The sequence below is a fragment of the Hemiscyllium ocellatum genome, chromosome 9 (genome assembly GCF_020745735.1).
Source record: "Hemiscyllium ocellatum isolate sHemOce1 chromosome 9, sHemOce1.pat.X.cur, whole genome shotgun sequence".
NCBI lineage: Eukaryota > Metazoa > Chordata > Chondrichthyes > Orectolobiformes > Hemiscylliidae > Hemiscyllium > Hemiscyllium ocellatum.
Genome location: NC_083409.1, coordinates 11912192 through 11932349, shown reverse-complemented (window position 1 = coordinate 11932349; position 20158 = coordinate 11912192).

Sequence of the window (20158 nt, the reverse complement as noted above, 5' to 3'; positions counted from 1 at the left end):
GAACCTTCTTCACTGTCCACTGCACCTTCAATTTTGGTGTTATCTGCAAAATTACTAACCATACTATGTTCCATGTTCACATCCAAATCATTTATGTAATTGACGAAATGCAATGAACCCAGCACCGATCCTTGTGGCACACCACTGGTCACAGGCCTCCTACTGGGAATGGTCATTGACTGGCAGTTTTGGTCCGAATATTATTTGCCTCTTGCCAGTCCAAACCTACATATTGTCCAGATCTTGTTGCCTTTGAACATAACTCCTCAGATATTGAAACAGTCTATGAATGGTACTGAATATTGTGCAACCATCCGCACTTCTGACCTTATGATGGAAGTAAGGTCAGGAACTGAGGATACCCATTTTATTTTGATCCTCGAGGAAGCTCATTTTACTCCAAACTGGAGACACAATGTAATAGCTCTGAGTGTTAGCTATGGCTCAGTGGCACTCTTCCTCAGTCAGCAGAGGGGATTAAGCAAACGCTGAAGTGAAGTCCTGGATGACAGTCCTGGTGCAGTACTGAAGTATTGTTTTCAAAGTGAGGCCCCATTTTCCCCCTTGGGTGAGTTTTTTAAAAAAAGATTTTTAGTGCTACTTTGAAGAGGAGTGAAGTTCTCCCTCATGGACCTGGTTAATCATGCGTCATTATGGCTAAACGTTTACTGAACCATTTCTCTAATTTGTGGGAACTTGCTGTGTGAAAGTTTGTTGCAGCTTTTGATGATATTATAATAGTGGCTGTACTTCAAAGGTTGGGAACAACATGGTACAAGTGAGATAAGTGATATGCTGTTTTTGACAGTTTGAGGTTAAGGTGGGTGACTTGAGCATTGGTTACAAAGTATTGTCCAGCACGAAGACCAAGTTCTTTACAATTCCAACAATGCAACTTCTCTTTTCTTGTGGCACTGACATTGAAGTGTACACTGGATGACTCCTTCCAGTAGCGCAGACTTGCAACACTGCAATGTGAACTTTTTACCACAGTCTAAAGTCGACATCAACCTACTCATTGTCTGACTTCCCTTTGTGCACAGTTTGTGAAGTGTTGCACTTTGCCAGGGACTGAGAATGGGCATGTGTAAATCAGCTTTTCATCCACACAGCAAATTTGGAACTGTTCATTTCCTTTGCTTTGTCTTTATAACTCGACTCAAATGTATCTTCAGTCTGAACTGTTTCACACACCAACATTTCTGTGCATGTTACTTGCCTTTGATGGTGTTAGCCGAGAAACCTATCAAAATCTTCCTGCCTGGAGCCATGTGAGGCAGTGGTCAGTGGCTAGGTCATATAGCTTTGAAGCACTCATCTGTTAAATTGAGAATGATTTGACCATCCTGAAATGCTGGGAGCGCTGTATGAATCCATGTCAGCCCCAATATTTATTGTGAGACTTCCCACAGCGCTGATCTTCAGTTGGCTGCCTACAGTCGATTAAAGGCAGAACATTTTTGGAATTTGACGAAGCAGAGGCTTCTTCGAAGATGCTGTAGGCAAAGTGCTGAACCATGTAATGCAGTGAATAATTCATCATTTCTCAGCCGAGTTCTTAGGCAAAGGAACATTTCAAACCTTCTTTCAATTTGGGAGCATCGCATGTTACCTTAAAGTTGTATTGTCTGTGCTTTTGGATCTCACTAATGTTATTCATTTCAGTTATAATTAAGTTTTAAAGCATTTAGCAGATTTTTGTTTCATTGAACATGCTTTGAGTTCCATCCAATTTTACATAATTCTGAATGGGGGAAGAATCAGAAGGTCGAAGCATCAAAGTCTTCGTTGAGCAGTTTTAGGGAAGAATAATGGATTGGGAGTGGGTTTGTCTGTGTATTTAGGGTGTGTGCAACAGCTGCCATTTCTCCTGTGCTTCTACCCACAGATCTTCATTTCTAATGAAGTTTTGAAGTTATTTGGGTTGAATGAAGAGCAACATCAGAAGACGACTTGGCAGAAGTTGAAGAAATTTGGCACCAAACAACGTGATCGGGTGGACCATATTTTGGTAGGTGCTTCAGTTTAGGAACTGTTCAGTTTTATATTGTACCATTGTATCACAATTACGAAACCTCATTGTACATCTGAATTTTCTATTATTTTAAATGACAAAGGCTTTATCTGTCTTTGGCTGACCTGTCTGGCTATCCTGCATTTGTCCAGAAAATGCTTCAACTTTCTGACTGAATTGAAAACTTGGCCCTCACTGGAGTAATTTGCTGAAATTCATTAGTTGCCACAAAAGTTTCAAAGAAATTCAGAAGTACATTGAATTCCTCACTCACCTAATGAAAGCAAATTACTGCAGATGCAGGAATCTGAAACCAGAAGAGAAAATGCTGGAAAATCTCAGTAGGTCTGGCAGCATCTGTAAGGAGAGAAAAGAGTCAGTTAGACTCGAAATGTCAGCTCTTTTCTCTCCTTACAGATGCTGCCAGACCTGCTGAGGTTGTCCAGCATTTTCTCTTTTAGTTCCTCACTTACCTGTCTTTTAGACCCAGTTTTACAGAAAGTACAGGTCAGGGTTCTTTGCTTAACAAGAGTTACAGTTTGTTACAAAAAATGCAAATAATTACCAACCACTGGCATATAACTACTAACTAAAACTAACAACCCCTCCCAAATGCATTCCTCATTACACATACACAGATAGAAAAACAGGGACAAAGTGCACTGGGTGTTTTGCATAAAGAGAAAGACTGGGAACGTACTTCCATGGTACCTATTGATCGCTTTTCTTGAGATAATCCTTGTGCTGATCAGAATGCTGTTCCTTGATCTTCCTTCTCCAGATGCTTCCATTTGTTTTCAGGAGGCACAGGGTGACTAGTTCACACGTGTACAAGTCTGTAACTTATCAATTAATAGCCACAGCTTACAGCAAGTGCTGAAGGGAAAAGAAGCTGGTTTTCTTCAGACTTTTCACTGCGGAGACAGATCCTCAACTTGTGGAGATCTGGTGATTTCTCAATTCACTTGTATACAGCCTCGGCTGATCAGTTACCTGGGAGCCAATCTCCGTTTTTGTCCGAAGGATATTTGTCTGTGGCCTAGTGACTAGTTAGCTACTTACTATTGACTGAAGCTCCCATTGAACACAACCCTTGGCTGGAGCTTGTTTGAAAGTGAGTAGCACTTAGTGTGTGTCAGGGAACTTGCTACTGAAAAGTGCCAGCAATCCCTGAACAATCCTTGGGTTTTAAAATTGCTTTATCCCCATTTGAGTCCAAAATCAAAAGTATAGAAAAATTAGAAGACAGTTTTTGCAGACCTTTCCAGTCCTCCCCATGTGTTGGTGTGTCACAGCACAACATGTGTCAGCAGATTGATGAGTTTAACAGGTCTGTAAGAACACCGTTATCTTCAGGCCACACCACCACCTTGACTTGGTCAGATATCACCTTTCCTTTTATATTTACATGGTTAATCTCCTGGAATCCCTGAGCTTGCAGTGCTGTGGGAGTACCTTCAACACGCAGGCTGTAGCACTTCAAGATAAATATCTTTCCAAAGAGAAATGGTGATGGTGGGGTGGGGGGGGGGTGGCAACATGCATCCCAACACTGAAGTTTTAAAAAATTGGGTGCTTGGTATGCCAAAAATTTCAAATCATTGCTTTTTTTCCCTCTTTGGATCAAACATTTCCAGCTGATAGTGTGCGTCCATTAGGCAAGGGTTGGAAGTCTCTGCTCTGCACCAGCTCAAGTAGTGATACCGTCAGGCCACAGCTACACCAGGGCAGAGGGCCAGCCTAAAGTTAAAACGTGTAATTCAGTTACACTCACCAGCTCTTTCCTTGTGGTGGGTATTCCTTTCTGGTTGTGCATACTGAGTAAAACATCTCCACTCGTTTATTATGTTACTGGCAATATTGGTGATTGATCTCACTGGTTTGAGGAGTTGTGGCATTGGAATCAAATTCAAAACCAGGTAGGAACAGGATTAAGCCAGCAGCTCCCTTCAGTCTGTTCTCGTACTCCTAATCATAGCTGATTTGTATCTACCTCTGTATATTGATCTCCTAATTTTTCCGAACTGTTATTTGACCTTACAAATATCTGTCAACACTCGTATTGAAATGCTGTAACAGTCACAATAGTTTTTAAGGCTGGAAGGAACCAGATTATTTTAGTATTGTTTGTGTGACAAAAGGCTTCTTCACATCATCCCCCTAATCAACCTAAGTCTTATTTTCCTGCATGCCCTATTTCTGGCATGCCTCGCTAAAGGAACTAGTTTCTCACTTCCTTCGCTGTCAAATCGTTTAATCATCTCAGTCACTTCTATAGATCCATCCCCTAGTCATCTTTACTCAAGAGAATGCAGGCCTCGTTTATCAAATAAAAGTAAAAAATGCTGGAAATATTCAGGTCAGACCTAATTTATGTAGCCAGTCCTTAACCTTCTCAGACTTGGTATTGTTTTGTACAAGAATAACTAGTGACTCTCCATTGATCTCGCAGCGAGCCCTCCAGAACTCCTGTCCAAGCTCCACTTGCTGTGTGGGAATGGCCACTTGTGTGATACTGGACACAAGGAAAGTGGGAGGCCTGCAGTCTGAGTGATTTCAGGGCAAACGCTGCTCAGTACGAGAGGAAAGAGCTGTATCAAATAAATCTTGATATAAAAACAATAACACCCCCTCTGTTTTTTCTGGCAGGTTCAAGAGCTTTATGAGGAGGAAGCCCAATGGGTGAATTATGATGAGGATGAGCTTTGTGTGAAGATGCAGTTGGCAGATTATATTTTTGAAGTTCTGATAAAAGACACAATAAATGTACTGAATCAGATTCAGGGGCAACAGTTAAAACTCATGTTATCCTAACATGGGCCATGCCATCGGCCAACTTGTGGACTCCAGAAGAAAACCAAACCTCATGCCCCGAGCAGAAGAGAATCCACCTCGGCCTCTAAACTCCTCTCTCTGATTGAGTTTTGACATCTGGCATAGAATTTCCTCAATAAGTAGGTGGTTTGGGATATCGATCCTTACTGGAGTCAGCCGACTGGCAGGATGTGGATACCAAAAGTGCCAACCTTTCTCCTGACCTATTTATATACAACCCGATCCCATTTATTTATCCAAACTGTAGCATGGACTTGAATTCAAAGAAGATTGCACATTTAATTTTGTTTTGTATTTACACCTACGTTTACCTTTTTAAAAAGTATATCTAGTGGTGCGATGATATGTGTTTGGTGTATGTTAGCTCTGAGACTCTGAACAATGGCTGATACCAGACACTGAATACTCCCTCTGAGTGAGGAGGACTATATCTGCATGACTGAAGTGGAAGGCAGAAGTATTGAGGATTTTAAATACTTGCACTTACTTCATTATAAGTCTTGATTTTATTTTTTGGTTTTAAATTATTTCAGAAAGGACAATTGATTTTTATTCATGTAAATGGACTGTATTTGTGATTTTCAGGAAAACGTTGAAAACTTTGAGCAGCTTTTGAGATCACTTGCACTAATTCAGAACTTCTTCTGAACTCTCTCTCTCTCTCTCTCATTCAGAACTCTCTCTCTCTCCCCTTCAGAACTCATTCTCTTTTGCTCTCTCTCTCTCTCTCTCTCTCTCTCTCTCCATACTACAGGAATCTCTTTTTCTCCCTCCTTTCTCACCACTCCTGATCATTTCTATTGCATGGTGCTTCTGTCTGTTAATTTTCTCGAATGTTCCTCTTTTTTTAGTAAATATTTATTGAAAAAATATTATATTATAATACAGTAATGTGAATAAACCGCCGGCTACTGTTCAAGATACAGTTGTCTCATATTTTGCTTAACTTAAAACAAATCAGCACAAACTCAAATTAAATAAAATAACACTAAATTTAAGTACAATCCATTAAAATTAAATTGCACTACTTGTACTATATTACATGACTCCACTCGCCGCACTCTCCATCAAAGCTCCTGTCCACAGGAACAACAGTGATTATACCCGTATTTATGAGACCACCCCCCCCCCCCCACCCCCCCCACCCACCCCCCCCACCCCCCATCCCTGTCATCCCCGGACCACCACATACAGCCCTCGTGCCTCTATAAAGGCCCTAATCAGTACTGCCGACAGATCCATGTTGATGTAAATTAGAAAGGGCCGCCATGTCTTATAAAATTGCTCCATTCCGTGGTGCCCCATACTGTCAGGTAATCTTGAGGGACGTGCTCCATCACAAGTCTGTGCCACCCTGAAAGACCTGGAGGCTTTGCTGATATTCAATTCATTAGGATGTCCTTCCTCACACAATGTGTAAGAATGTTGAATAACCTCTTCCCGTGCTCACCCAAAGAGGGAAGTTTCGGTCGTTCCCAAAAGGAGGGACACCAGATCCTCCCAAACTTCCATTCCCAGGATTGTCTCCAGCTCATTCACTATGGCCCCCCCAGGATTCAAGGATCTTGTAACAGGACCAAAAGCAATGTGTAAGGATGTCAATACTGTTTTTACATTTGGGACATTTCGGGGAAGACCCTTTCTTAAACTTTGCTAACCTCTCTGGCTCCATTTGGGTCCTGGGGAGGATCTTCAATTGCATTGCTTGTGCCTTATTGTAGATTGAAATTTTCTTTACATTCCCTCATTAATCCTCCTACATTTCTGATGAGATTTCTTCCCTTAACTCCTGATTCCAAATCTCCCTGACTCTCTCCAATTCCCCCAAGGCATTCCCTCTCTGCAGATGATATGAGGTACTAACTGAAAGAGTGCCCCCTCATCGGAGCACTCTTCATTCTATATCCGACTTGTTGGGCTGGGTCAAGAACGTAGTCTTCTTCTGTATGTAATCCCTAACCTGGAAATATCGGAAAAGATCCCAATTAGGGATTCCATATTTCTGACCTAATTGGCGAAAAAACATCAAGACCCCTCCGTCAAATAAATCTCCCAGACAGGGGATTCGATTACGCTCCCATGCTCTGAAGCTGGAGTCCTTTGATCCCAGTCTAAATCCTGGGGCTCCCACTAACGGGGTGAACTACAAATAGCCTCCACCCTGCCGCATTATCCTCCATGCTTTACTGTATTTATGATAATCAGACTTTCACAATGCGCACCTACCGATCTCATCTTATCCATGAACAGTAAGTTTCTAAAGGGACATCTCACCTGCGAGGCCTCTGCATCAAGCCACATCGACTTTGAGTCATTACGCACCCATTCACCTACATATAGCAACAGGGTGCTGCTTTGATACTCTTCAGATCTGGGAGGTCCACCGCCCACCCTCCATATCCTGCGGAAGTTGCAATTTGGTAAATTTAATTAAATTGCACCGACAGCGCAAAATAAATGATCCAAGCCATCCCACAAACCTCCGCAGCACCTGGTTGGGTAATAACAAAGGGAGCATCCTCACAGGATAGAACCACCAAGGAACAACATTCACTTTAATCAAGGCTATACGGCCGAGCCATGATCTGGGTATTCCCTCCCATCGCTGCAAGTCCTGCTTTACCCTCTCAAACAGCGACACAAGGTTAGCTCCATACAGTTGCGGGAAGTGAGGGGTAATAAAAATTCCCAGATAGGGAAAACCTTTCTGTGACCATCTAAAAGGAAACTCCATTCCGTCCTCCAGTTTCAGTACCTGCACCAATCTCCCACAGGCAGGACTTCCGATTTTGGAAAATTTATTCTGTATCCTGAAAGGTTGACGAATAATTTTTTTTTTTATTAGCCAGGGTATGGACATTTCAGAGTTAGCTAAAAACAAGAGGACATTGTCCGTGTAGAGAGTGATTTTTGTTTCCCCAACTCCCACCTTCGGTGCCGTTATTTCAGGGTCTTTTCAGACAGTCCCTGCCAGTGGTTCAAGTACCAAGGTAAACAGTAGGGGCAACAGGGAACATCCCTGTCAGCTGCCCCTCCCCACACCAAAATTACTCAATTTCATATTATTCGCGATAACGCCATCCAGATTCATCTCTCCCATCAACCAATCAGGTCATACTCTCTACCTTTCTCAACCTATCCCCACCTCACCACACAGCTCCCCCAACACCCACCCTGAGTCCTGAAGAAGGGTTACACCTGAAATGTCGACTCCTGAAGAGGTTAGACAGAGAAGGTTGGATTGCAACAAGAGTCACAGGTACTTCATATCTCATCTCATTGAATCAAACCATCGAGCCCATCAATCCTGAAAACAGATTCCAACATTGAAGTCCCATTTGCTGGTTGCACATGTAATGTCTCTCTCAGGCTGAAGAAAGGAAGCTCTCCACTGAGAAATTAGTGAGCTTAACCCAGATCCTGAACAACAGCACAACAGAATGGAGTGATATAAATCAGAAACAGTATAAATACAGGGCAGCCTTAATACTGCAGCTAGCACTGAGTGCAGCCAACACAGAGGGGAATGCTGGGAAGTTTGGTCAGTGTGGAAGTTCGGAGAATTCGGGGACGGAGCCTACCTTTGCTTTTCCAAACGGATTTGGAACTGTCACTTCAGCTGCTGGGAGCCTGCACATGCACTTGGTTTGAATGAAATAAAATGATAAACAAGAGAATAGGAGTCTGGTAAGCAGATCAGCTGGGAATTGTTCAGTATGAGGGACTGTCTAAATAGATTGCTTCAGGACATGTCCATTAGGGAAGGTTTATAAATTGAAAGTACTGAAACTTCAAAACAGAGATTGAAGACAATTACTGGTCCAATGAAGGAATGGATATTTTTCATTTGTAAGTGAGCTCAATATATTTATTTAATTGAAATGATTCAGCGTAAATACATGTGTAGTGAATGTATAAAACTACCGGAACTCCCACTTGGAGGCTGAGTTGAAAAAAATGATACATTCGGGAGGGGCGGAGATACCTGGAGACTTTGTTCCAGAAGGAAGTTATAGGCCTCAGGACAGCACAGTTCAATAAGGGATGACCCATGAGGGAGGCAGATAGGGAGTTGGAGAATACTATGGGACAGGAAAACCCTTCACTCTTCTAAACTCCACTGAGAACAAGGCCAGTCTTTCCAACCTTTCCTCATCACACAGCCCACTCATTCCAGGGATCAATTGAGTAAAACTCCTCTGAAACACCTCCAATGCATTTATATTCTTCCTTCAATAAGGAGACCAAACTACCCTCAGTATTTGAGATGTGGTCACACCAATGTTCAGGAAAAACTGAAACATCACAGTCTCACTTTCTGGTCCTTAAGCACGCCTACTCTTACTTTTCCCAGCCTTTTTACTGTCCATGTCTAATTGCCCTGGACAAGGCGGTGATTAGCTGCCTTCTTGAACCCCTGCAGTCTGTGTGCTGTAGGTAGATCCACAATGCATTTAGGAAGGGAATTCCAGGATTCTGACCCAGTGACAATGTAGGAACAGTGTTATAATTCCAAGTCAATCTAGTGAATGGCTTGGAGGGGAACTTGCTGGGGTGATGTTCCCATTGTATCTGCTGCCTTTGTCCTTGATTTAAGTAATCATGACTTTGGAAGATGTTGTCTCAGGATTTTTGGTGAATCTCTGCAGTGCATTTTGTAAATAATACACAGAGCCGTTACTGAGCGTCGGTGTGGAGGGGATGGATGTGTGTGGATGTGGTACCAATCAAGCAGGCTAATTTTTTTTCAACGAGATTTAAATAAAATAATGTAAGACAACATAAAATAAAATAAAATAAAAATGTGCTGCCTTTTTGATAAAACAAAAAATTAACTCCTCCTCTCCCCACAGAGGCTGCACCTGTTCCCTTTCTCCAGCATCGAGCTTCTATTTGAGATTTGCAGTATTTTGTTTATGTATCTGTTTTAATGCCATTGGTTATAAGAGAAGCATTGGCCAGCACACTGGGGAGATTTTCCCTGAGATGGTCACAAAGCCCTTATATTCACATCGACCTGAGAGGGCAGTGGTTTAACCGATCATCCAGCAGATGGCGTCTTTGCCTTTGCCAGCCTCAGGATAGTGCTCCAGTGTCTGGAGTGGGGCTTGAAACCTGCAGGTTCAGGTGACGGTGTTATCACTGAGGCCATCTATTCTTTTCTGGGATGTGGGTGTCACTGGCAAGACCAGCATTTGTTCTCCATCCCTAACTGCCCTGAAACTGAGTAGCTTGCTCGGCCTTTCAAATGGCAGGTAAGGGTCAGCCACATTGCTGGAGTCCTGGCAGAGTCAGACATCTACAACAGGTCTACAAGAACAAGGCCCTTCGGCCCAATGAGCCAAAGCCAGTCAAAACAACCACCTCACTATTCTAATTCCATGTTCCAGCACTTGGCCCGTAGCCCTGTATACCTTGGCATCACAGCTGCACATCAAAATACGTCAATGTTATGGGAGAGCTTCTGCCTCAACCACCCTTACAGGGAGTGAGTCCCAGACTGCCACCACCCTCCGGGTCAAAACGTTTTCCTTATGTTCCCTCTTAACCTTTGGCCATTTATCTTTAATCTGTACCCCTCCGATCATTGATTATAATATAACCCCATGTCACCAAGTCTCCCTTCATTGACACATGAACAGTCCTTGACTGTAATGCCTCAGAGAGAGTCAGGCACCGGAGGCTCAGGGTCTCTGACTCTCAGCCTGTTTATGTCAGTGAGGATTCTCCTTGTTTTCTCCTGGTAACGATTTGAGCTTTTCTTGTGAAACCCAGTTGGGATTTCTTTAATGGCATTGAATCTCCCACACGCTCCCACCTCTCTTGATGCTCACCCTTGTCTGGTTAATTCTTCCCATTTCCTTCTCTTCTTTCAGTTCATTCCATTTCAGTAAAGTCTGTGATATTTCCAGGGAGGATGTGCTCTGGAAACCGCTATTGACAAACTCCCAGCCCTTCAATGGAAGGAAGGCCAATGTTTGCAGCAAGCCTGGACTGTGCCCTTGGGTACCTTGTCTGAAGGATTCCATGTGATCTGTCAGTCTCCATCCCAGCCTGATAACCATCTCGGACATTGGAAGGAAATGCCCAGGGAGCAGGTTAACATGGTGCAAAAAGCCTTTCAGCTGAAGCTTCAGTGTTTGCGCTCAGTGTGTATTATCACTTGCTCATTGCTCCCCTTTTACATGATAATGGAGAGAGAACTCTTGCTGGTGCAGTTTTTTTAATCATCTCAGGATATTGAAAGCTGTGAGCACAGTGCAGTCACTTTCACGGACAAGATGGTGAGTCCCACAGACAGGAAACAAATGACGAGACAAATCTATTCATAGAGTCATAGAGATGTACAGCACGGAAACAGACCATTCAGTCCAACCAGATATCCCAAAACCCAAAGATCCCACCTGCCAGCACCCGGCCCATATCCCTCCAAACCCTTCCTATTCATATACCCATCCAAATGCCTCTTAAATGTTGCAATTGTACCAGCCTCCACTACTTCCTCTGGCAGCTCATTCCATACACATACCACCCTCTGTGTGAAAGATTTGTCCCTTAGGTCTCTTTTATATCTTTCCCCTCTCACCCTAAACATATGCCCACTCGTTCTGGATTCCACGACCCCAGGGAAAAGACTTTGCCTATTTATCCTATCCATACCCCTCATAATTTTGTAAACCTCTATAAGGTCACCCCTCAGCCTCCAATGCTCCAGGGAAAACAGCCCCAGCCTGCCCAGCCTCTCCCTGTAGCTCAAATCCTCCAACCTTGGCAACATCTTTGTAAATCTTTCCTGAACCCTTTCAAGTTTCACAACATCTTTCCGATAGGAAGAGACGAGAATTGCACACAATATTCCAACAGTGGCCTAACCAATGGCCTGTACAACTGCTACATGACCTCCCATCTCCTGTACAGAATGGGATCTTGTTGAGCCTCCTGATGTGGAGTGTGGGTGGTCGGGGTGTGGTGGTGGTGGAGGCGTAAATGATGGTGCCAGAGACTGTGCAACTTTCAGCAGTGCACCGCAGTCTCAGCCTGGATTCTGTGCTCTCATTTCTGAGGTGGCTTTCAATCCGATGACCATTTTGACAATGAGGCAGGAGCATTGCCCATGGAGCCACGGTCAGTAACAATGTAAACTGTGTGGCTCTGAAAGCCTGAGTCTGCATCTCAGCTCGGGAGGATATCAGCTCATTCATCAAATCTGTTTCTGCCCCTCTGCAGGCTGACCAGGCTGCCGGTGCCTTTCCAACACTCCCACGTTTCCTCTTGTGTCACAGCTCATTCTCCTGAGGAATTGTTGCACTCAGAGTCAAAAAGTGTGGCGCTGGAAAAGCACAGCAGGTCAGGCAGTTGTGCTCAGGCCGAGGACATGACCTTGTCCCTCTGTCAGATCCTCTTCGAGAAACTCATGGCTCACCACCGCCCTCTCCAGGACAGTTAGGGAAGGGCAACAAGCAAGGATGGAGATGGGGACGCGAAGCCTAAAGTGCTGTTCTCTGCAGTTTGGGACACGCTTTGATAGCCATTTGTTAGATCTTTGAGTGTAATTCATTTTTTGCTGATCCCAGTGTCAATCTGAAGGACACTCCACCTTCCTGTCTGACAAACCAGGTTCACCCATGTCATGGCTCTATTTCTGGCCGAGACTCCAATCTTTCAAAGAGATGAATTCAAGCCTCACCAGTTTGATCATTTGAATTATACGCCATTTATTTTGATTTCTCCTGAGATGGGAGGGGGCGCATTGATGTGTCGGTCCTTCCATAATTGCCCTGGAGAGAGTGGTGGTGAATCAAATAATACCTAGGAAGCAACTGACAGGTCATTCCCACTGAAATCCAATGGAGTGACTGTGGGTTTGTTCATGGCCAATGGATGGAGTAATTACCCATAATCCTCAGTTGCAGTGCAAGTACTCTATAGTTATGCGAAGGCAGCTGTTTCACTCTGCCCGAACAATAAAAAGTCAGAAGTCACACAACACCAGGTTCTAGCCCAACAGGTTCATTTGAAATCACAAGTTTTCGAAGCGCTGCTCCTTCATCAGGATAACCCCAGCCCCCCATCGGTATCCCCACATTACTGAACAGTACAAATAAACTGGGGCTCTGCGAGGATCTTTGGACCATGATATTGATCACACCACAATAAAAAAAAGTCCTGCATGCTGTGGTTTTTTCAAAACAGAAGTGCTTTGATAAGACTTTTGATTGTCTTCACGGTGTGCTGTTTTGTTCATTCTGTGATATGCATGGACTATGTCAGTATCACAAAGAATGGTTCCTCCATCAAACACTTTCCAGCACACTCTCTCCATCTTGCTTTACTCCTTATTGATTTTTCGACATTGTCCCTGTTCCCTCACTCCGTCCCGGTCCCAGAGGAATTGATGGCTGGAGTTCATGACCTCACTCTGTGTGAAGGTTGGTGTGAAGTGAGGCCAGTGTGTTGGAGCTTGGGCCCCTGCCTCAGGCCCAGGTGTAGGGGCCAGTTCTCCAATCTGCACATTGTCCTTTTTCTCTTTCTGAATGAACTGGATCAAGTTGCAGTAACGATCTGGCAACAAGGTGTCTTGTCTAAAATGTTCCCAGCATTGGATACAGAACTGGCTGAGTCAGAGGAGACAGAGGGCAGTGATGGGAGGATGGTTTTCAGAATGGAGGGCTGTGATTCCTAGTGTCCCACAGGGATCAGTGGGGGGAACTCTGCTGTATGTGGTCTACATAAATGATTTAGAGGAAAGTGTAGCTGGTCTAATTAAATGTTTACAGTTGATACAAAAATTGGTAGAGTTACAGATAATGAGAAGGATTGTCAGAGGATACAGCAGGATATAGATCAGTTGGATGCATGGACAGAAAAATGGCAGATGTAGTTTAATCCAGACAAATGTAAGGTGATGCATTTTGAAAGGTGATGTACAGGTGGGAATTATACAGTGAATGGCAGAATCCTTTGGAGTATTGATATGCAGAGGGATCTGGGTGTGTATGTTCACAGATCACTGAAGGTGGCAGCACAGGGAGGTAAGGCAGTAAAAAAGGCTTATGGCCTGCTTGCCTTCATTGGAAGGGGCATTGAGTATAAGGATAGACAAGTCATGCTGCAGCTTATTGAACATTAGTTAGGCCACACTTGGAATATTGTATACAGTTCTGGTCGCCACACCATCAGAAGGATGTGGATGTTTTGAAGATGGTGCAGAAAATGTTTACCAGGATATTGTCTGGTATGGGGGATTTTAGTTCTGAAGAAAGGTTGGAGAGACTGGGTTTGTTTTCACCAGAATGAGGGAAAATGAGGTGTGACCTGATAGAAGTTTATTAAGTTTTGAATGGCATAGGTAGAGTGGAAAATATGAGGCTTTTTCCCAGGATGGAGGGATCACTTACTCGGGGACAGAGGTTCAAGGTGCGGGGGGAGGGGGGAATTTAAAGAATTGTGCAAGGCTAGTATTTCACACAAAGGGAGTTGAGTAACTGGAACACACTGCCAGAGGACAGGGTGGAAGCAGACACAATAGAAGTATTCAAAAAATACCTGCACTAATGCATGAATAGGAAGGGAATAGAGGGATACGAATCCTGTAGGTGAAGATAGTTTCAGTATGGAAGTGCAAAATGTGTCAGCACAGGCTTGTAGGGCTGAAGGGCCTGTTCCTGTGCTGTATTGTTCCTTGTTCTTTGGTCCCTGCTGTTGAATTGGATTCTCGGGAGCCAGCTCCGTATGAAGAGCCTGTTCTCATTCTTTTGTTGGAGTTCATGGGGCAGCTGCTGCTTCCTTGCTACGTCACTGATCAAACCAACAATGGGGAAAGCCTCTTGATATTTTAAATACACTGTCTGCAGGAAAATGTTTGGCCGAGGTTTTAATATTGTTTAATAAGATAATGACGTCAAAACACCAGTGTTGTTTGCGGCTGAGAACATTTAACATCATGATCCAAGTTTTAAATGGACCCTTACTCGTGATAATACAGTTTTCAATGTTTCTCTCCCCTTATGTGTTGTGAAGAGGTTTGCAAACATGTTTTGATGAGGACAGTGCATCTTCAACACCGTATGATGGATTGGGTGGCTGTTTGAATTCTCACTTGTGATAATACAGTTTTAAATGTGTCAGTGTTACTTTCCCCACTCTCTGGGGGAGTGCCGCTGTCACTATCCCCACCCTTCACTCTCGGGGTGATACCATTTTTAGCATCCTTTCTGTCTGAGAATGTCCCTGTTCTTGTCCCCCACTCTCTCAGGGACAGGGTGGGTGTTTCACATGCACCTGGTTTGTTAGCTCCATTTACTCTCTTGTGAAATGGGCAATCCCTGTTTTACTCTGGTAACAGTGAGTTAAAGCCCAGTAGAGTTCACCCTTCATCTCCATCATATCTCAGGGCCTAAGGTTGGTCAGCACTCTCATGCTCCAGCACATCCCACCACTTCCCACAATTTTCTCTCTTTCCTATCTTTACTGAACACCTTGTATCCAGGAATCCCCTAGGTCAAAAATCATACGACACCAGGTTATAGTCCAACAGGTTTATTATAAGACACAAGCCTCGCCCCTTCTTCAGGTGTTCAGAGGAGCAAGCAAGGTGAATTCAATCAACAGAGAAAACAAACTCTGCTGTTCATTTCCTTCTCGGTTGACTCCGTTCTCCTAAATGACATGAACAAGAGACAAGGCAAGAATAAAGAATATAAGGACACTATCAGTGACGGCCTGAAATTCATAAGAAACCTCATCCAGCACTTTGATGAATAGAAAGAGTATGTGAACAATACTTGGTGGCAATATTTTCCTGCTTTTTCAACTTTTAGCATTGAATCAAAGGCAGAATGAGCACCTTCCAAACCCAAGGCCATTTCCATTAGAAGGACAAGGGCAGCAGATACACAGATTACCACCACCTTCAAGTTTCACTCAAATCTACATAGCATCCTGATATGAAAATATACTACTGTTCCTTCAGTGTCGCTGGGTCAAAATCCTGGACTACCCTCCCTTAGGGCATTGTGGGTTTATCTACAGCACATGGACTGCAGCAGTTCAAGAAGGCAGCTCACGACCACCTTGCAAAGGGCAGCATTGTGGGTCAGTGGTTAGTGCTGCTCCCTTACAGCGCCAGGGACCTGGGTTCAATTCCACCCTGGGATGACTGTCTGTCTGGAGTTTGCACATTTTCCCCATGTCTGAGTGAGTTTCCTCCACACAATCCATAGATGTGTAGGTTTGGTGGATTAGCCATGCTAAATTGCACACAGTGTCCAGGGATGTGCAGGCAGGGTGGATTAGCCATGGGAAATGCAGCATTACAAGGATGGGGCTGATCTAGACGGGTTGCTGTTTGGTGGGTTGGTGTGAACTTGATGGGCTGAATGGCCTGCTTCCACACCATATAATGATTCTATGATTCTATGATTCTCAAGGGCAACTAGGAATCTGGCCCAAACAGCAACACCCATGTCCTCCAAGTGAGTTTTAAACAAAAACATCATCTGCACTGCTTACTATTCCATCAGTCTTTGTGTCAATGTGGAACTATGATCCTCATTAATACATACAGTAAGTAGTTAAGGCCTCACCACAGAATCCTTGTGGAACACCACTCGTCACTTTCTTTCTCTGTTGTCTGTCACTAAACCAGCCTCTGAACCAAGTCAAACATTCATCTTCAATCCTATGGGTTTTAATATTGGTCAGCAGACTGTTTTGTGGTAAATGATCGAGTACTTCTGAAAGTTGATAAGCCTATACATCCTATCAACTATTTTATTTAATGCATTTGGTTTGTTAGTTAGAACCTACCCATCACAAATCTATGTGGGCTATTTCCAATTCTCTACATGTTCATTCTCTCGGCTGTTAATTATAGATTCCAATGAAGCCCCTAAAAGAGATGTTAGATTGACCAGGATATAATTTCCTCGGTTCCCTCGCTCATCTTTCTTCAACCCGTGGAGTTACAGCAAGACATTTTCCAAACTAAAGGAATCGTTGCTGCTTTGGAATCTGATGGGAAAAGCCTCTGAAACTTCTTCCCCCTCTTCCTTTAAACCCCTGAGGTCCTGGAGATCTGTCAGCCTTTAGAGCTGCTCACTCTCCAATGCTGTTTTCTGGCAAGTATCAAGTTTTGTGAATTCCAATCTTCCATTCATTACTAACCTCCCTGGAATGGAAGCTGCATTATCCTGTTCCTTGACTGTGAAGACTGACACAACTAATTATTGTACACATCGGCCATTCCCTTAGTCTCATTCATGGAATTCCCAGTTTGTTTTTAAAGGGCTCACATTGCACTGGAGCCTCCTTGATTTTCTAATTTTCTTGTAAAACATTTGTGTTATTCTTGTGACCCCTTGCAGGTCTCTTTCTCCATCACTTTCTGTAACTCTTGCTTCCTTTTTGTCTTCCTTTGCAGTTCTTCATATCTTCCTTCAGTTGCCTGAATTCTCACTGATATTCCCACATTTGAGTGTTCTCACCTTTAGTTTTCTGTTTTCTCTCACTTATTTTATCAGTGACGATGTGCTAACAAGTGGGGACCTGTTCCATACTGAGCTGAATACATCTTTAACCATCTCCCCATCTCATTGGGAGTCTGATCTGACAATTTTGGCTGACACCAATCTCTGTTGCATTCTGTTTTCTGGGAGGTGGGTGTCACTGGCATCGATCAGCATTTGTTACCCAAGACTAATTGCCCTTGAACTGCTGGCCTTGCTGTGGCCTCTCAGAAGGCACCTAAGAGTTAACCAGATTGCTGTGGGGCTGGAGTCACATGAAGTCCAGACTGGGTAAGGCTGAGGCTGGACAGCAATCAGGGATCATTATCGTGGTCACTATTAATGAGGCTTGCTTTGTGATTTGAATTCAAATTCCAGCATTTGTCACTGGGGGAGATAGTACAGTTCGATAGATTGTGGCAGGACCTCTGTTTTGTATCTCACCTGAAAGACAACAGCTCCCTCAGTTTTGCAGTGTCATCCTTGACTGTGTGCTCAACATAGGAATTAGGAGCGGGAGGAGGCAATTCAGCCCTTTGAGCCCGCTCCGCCATTTAACATGACTGTGGCTGATCTTATCCTGGTCTCAACTCCACTCTCCTGCCTGTTGCCTTTGTTCTTTATCTCACGTTTAATCAGAAACACATCTTTCTTGAACCTGTTGATTGATTCTGCCTCCACTGCACTCTGGGGCATTGAGTTTCACAGATTCACAACCCTCTGGGAGAAGTAGTTTCTCCTCATCTCAGTTTTGAACCTACTTCCTCTCACTCTATATCGATGACCTCTTGTTCCAGACTGTCCCGCAAGGGGGAGCATCTATTCAATATCCACCTTCTCAATCCCCTTTCACATTTTCTATCCCTCAATCAGATCCTTCCTCATTCTTTTGAACTCCAGTGAGTACAAGCCCAATCTATTTAACTGCTCCTCATAGGACAGCCCTTTCATCCCTGGAATCAGTCTGGGGAACATCCTCTGAACAGCCTCCAGTGCCACCACATCCTTCCTCAAATGGTGTTAGGTGTAAGGAATTGGGTTTGGGTGGGTTGCTCTTGGGAGGGTCAGTGTGGACTTGTTGGGTCGAGGGGCCTGTTTCCATACTGTAAGTAATCTAATCTAATAAGCAGACCACAATTGGACACAATACTGCAGTTGTGTCTCACCAATGCCTTCCATATGTTCCAGTTTGTAATGTATGATCAATGCGTGTTCAGATGGGCCAATGGACAAGGAGTGGGAGATGGAGTTTAATTTAGATAAGTGTAAGGCATTGCTTTTTGGGAAGGCAAATCAGGGCAGGTTCCTGGAGAGTGTTGCTGAGCAACGAGACCTTGGAGTGCAGACTCACAGTTCCTTGAAAGTGAAGCCATGGATAAACAGGGTAGTGACGAAGGTGATTGGTACACTTGCCTTTATTGGTCTGTGCATTGAGTATAGGAGTTGGGATGTCATGTTCTGGCTGTCCACCAAAGTGGCCATTGGTGAGGACACCTTGAGAATACAGGGCTCAGTTCTGGTCTTCCTGCTCTAGGATCAATGTTTTTAAACTTGAAAGGGGGCAAAAAAAAGATTTGCAAGGATGTTGTCGGGATTGGAGGGTTTGAGCTACAGGGAGAGGCTGAATCGATTGGGGCTACTTCCCCTGGAGCGTTGGAGGTTGAGGGGTGAACTTATGGAGGTTTATAAAATCATGAGGGGCATCGATAAGGTGAATATCCAAGGTCTTTTTCCCAGGGTATGTCAGTCCAAAACTAGAGGGCATAGGTTTAAGGTAATAGAGGAAGAATTTGTAAGGGAACTAAGGGGCAACTTTTCATGCAGAGGATGGTGCATGCACGGAATGAGCTGCCAGTGGAAGTGGTGGAAGCTGGTACAATTACATCATTTATATGGGTCCATGAATAGGAAGGGTTTAGAGGGATATGGGCTAAATCATGGCAAATGGAATTAGATGAGGATGTCTGGTTGGCACGGATGAGTTGAACCGAAGGGTCTGTTTCCGTGCTGAATGACTCTCTGACTAAGACACTGGTTTAAATAGACAAAGCTTCTGAGACAGAGGTGACAGTGCTCCCACTGACCAGGTTCCAGTTTGTACAGGGCTCCGCTCTCAGCTGGATGGTTGGGAGTTGGAGCTGATTTTAAGCTGTATTTTGGAGAGGAGTAAGCAACCTTTTTGATCAAAGCCTCCAGAAATGTGAAGGTGACATTTATGAGCAATTCAGAGCAATGATCTACTCAGTTATTTTGACTCCTGGGGCCTGCTGAGTACTAAACCTCAGCATTTAGGGATTGCTGAGAAATATCTTCATTGACTTGGACATTAATTGTACTTTTCAGGTTCCACAGTTTAATGAAGAGTCCAGAAGATTATAGCTTTGGGTTATTTCCCGATCTCATTGTTGCTGTCTACAAGGCTGTGAAGGACACAGAGTGGAAGAAGTACTTTCCAAAAGAATAGAGGCTGCTCCTGTTTTCAAAGGGTTGCCATCTCTTGAGTGGATATGAGACAGAACCACATGCTTCAGGGCTAGAATGGAAAGAAGGAACTTACATTTGTATCACAGAATCCCTATAGTGTGGAAGTAGGTCATTCAGCCTATCGAGTCCACACCACCCCTCCAAAGGACATTCCATCCAGACCCCGATGCTATCCCTGTATTTTCCAATGGCTAATCCACCTAGCCTGCTCATCCTGGACACTATAGGCAATTTAGCATGGCCAGTTTACCAGCCTGCAGATCTTTAGGACCGTGGGAGGAAACCAGAGCACCCGGGGGAAGCCCACGCAGACATAGGG